This window comes from Macrobrachium nipponense, chromosome 31 (genome assembly GCF_015104395.2).
Source record: "Macrobrachium nipponense isolate FS-2020 chromosome 31, ASM1510439v2, whole genome shotgun sequence".
NCBI lineage: Eukaryota > Metazoa > Arthropoda > Malacostraca > Decapoda > Palaemonidae > Macrobrachium > Macrobrachium nipponense.
Genome location: NC_061093.1, coordinates 35,932,137 through 35,935,011, shown reverse-complemented (window position 1 = coordinate 35,935,011; position 2,875 = coordinate 35,932,137).

Genomic DNA, 2,875 nt, shown 5'->3' with positions numbered 1-2,875 from the left:
TCTTGCACACACACACACACACACACAAAATTAAGACAAAAAACGCCGATTGTTCCTTGACGTCTCAAACCACAGTTTTCCAATACTGATGGAAGTTTTGGGAAAGGGCGAACTGACTTAGTTTTGGATATTGGATTTGTTTTTGTTTTTTTTGTTCTGTCTCTTGAGCCCATATCGTCTTTAGGTTTTTCTTTTGATTTACAGAAAGCATTCACAGATGCCAAGTAAAGGAGCTTTAAAGGACAGTAAGTGGAAGCCAAAAGCAGATAAACACACACTTTGCACAGAATTCATAGTTCTAAGAAACAAAGGAACCATGTGTCATTTCACGTTAATATTTCCTCCTCTGCGTACAAACAATAACATCAACAGCAATAGTAATAATAATGCTAATAATGATAATAATGATAATAATGACGCGAGCAAAATTCCATTTAGATAACATGATTGCTCTAACTATCGTTAGTTTTATATTAGTGGTTCAGTTATTGATAGCGCTTCTTTGTAACGTCCAGAAAGTTACGAAAGACAGATCAATATCTCCGACATCCTTGGAACTGAGAAAAACTACCCTTATCACGATACAGCATCTCTTTAAAAAGGCCTATAAAAGCTTCCTTCTCGATGTAATAGGCAGTTAGGGTTTCATCAGCTGAAGAGATGTTGCTTCTCCTTACTGATAAAACTCTTATTGAGTTAAAAGGCTCTGTCAGGTCATTTCCTATCTATCTATCTATCTATCTATCTACCTATCTATCTATCTATCTATCTATCTATCTATCTATCAATCTATCTATCTATCTATTTATTTTCAGTAGCCAAATGATTTTCTTATAAAATTATCTGCAATTTGCGGAAAAGAAATAGCAAATGCATGTTGAATCATACAAGGCATCTGCTATTGATTATATTAAAAAGCAAACATAAAAAATGGACTTAGGTGCGTTTGCAAACTACTGATCCATCAGAATTAAAGCTATAAATCAGTCATTTATAGCTTTATTACTATAAACTAGAATTACAATAGATTGGTCACCGGTATTCATATAAAGATAAGCCACAAGAGGCGGCAATGTTTCACTTTCCTTTACGATTTTCATTTTTATATTTCCAGTTTGTTTTAAGTATACCCCTTGAGGCTAATGTTTGTCAGTAAATGTCTCTAAATTTCTAAATATATTTTAGAATATCACGCATAGCATAATGAGAAATATGGAACAGTAGAACGTCTTATACGATTTACGCTGAGGTTCATTATTTACTCGAAAGAAGTCGGTTTATCATTTTTTGATAATTACAAAGGTTATCATTTACCCACTAATTAAATTCTAGTGTGTAGTTATTCATGTTACGCTATTCATTTTTTCGTTTCGAAATATCATTGATACAAACCTTAGATGCGTTAACGAATTGAGGCTATTTTGATGTGGCTAATTGCGATATCGTTACCATTGAAAATGTAAATAAAATCTAATTCGCAACTTTCCTTGTTTAGTCCTCCAATTTTCGACGGTAAGAACGTCTCTGAAGCATCGCTTCCGCTTCCGGGAGAGGGATCACTATATAATTATTTTGAAGTGTCGGGCGGGTTAAGGACGTCCTCAAGTAAACCCTCCTCGACTTTTAGGGGTCATAGGTTGCCGGTGCTAGAATGGGAATCCGTTCCCAACGATAGCAATTAGGTACTAAACGCCGATTTGAATGGGCAATTCCGGTAAAACTGGCTGAACTTCCGTATAGTAACGACTTCGAAATCTCCCCAGAAAATTTCCCATCTGAGGAGTCAGACTTTCTTCAATAACAGATTTTTCATTTCATTTAATGATACGGGTGGACATTTTGGTTCTCGGGCCTTCATTATTTATTCGCATTTGTTTGGAAAAGATCCTACCTTCCATTCTCCATTCTCTGAATGTCTTTGGTACCCAAACTCAAAGAGAATAATGCAATAATAGACATTCTGACCTTTTGTCGTAAGAGTTCAACTTTTTTAAAATCGATTTACCAGCCATGGAGTTGTTCGAAAGTTATAGAGGTTAGTTTCCATGAGAGATTGCAATTGATCTCACTGATATGTTGCGATTTCCTTTATTGTTATAATTCATATTATATCATCTATTACACTGGTAGGTAATTACGGAGGCAATAATATGAATTGAAATGAAAACGAAAAAACCTACATTTACAAGTAATAATAAGCCTATTAGGGAAAAACTCTCTATCGCGAGAGTATATATGTTCTAAAGGGTCCACAATAATACAAAGTGTTGAGAGTCCGTGTATAATTTTTAAGACTTTACAAAAGCATAAAAATTATACTCGGACTCTCAACACTTTGTATAGTTGTGGACCCTTTAGAACAATAAGCCTATTGATGCAGTTCACAATGTTTTGATACCACACAGAAGTGCTCGCATTACACAATAACCTAAAAGTTTTTCAAATTGGTAATTGAGAGTCATATCTCTATTTAAAACTGAATGAATATGTTCATCATACACTCCCATTCATAAAGTATATAAAATGAATACTCCCGAATTGCTAAAAACAAAGTAAGATATAATTTAAAAAAATAGCTATACTTTTCCGCAATGATCAAAGAAAATAAAAAAAATAAAAAAATCTAGATTGAAAGAAGACAGGAAAGGGAGTCGAGTGAAAGTGATTATGAGAAATAAGGAAGATTAATGAATGAATGCGACAACAATGGAGAAAGAATGCAACTCATAAAGTATTGAAAATGAATTGGAAATTCTTTGGTTAAAATGTGCAAAACTTTGAGAACAGATTTATATAAAAAATTCATATTTGATTTCTCTCACCTTTTATCAAAGCATTTCGTTAATTTGATGATAAACACCCTGTTCAGCTTCTT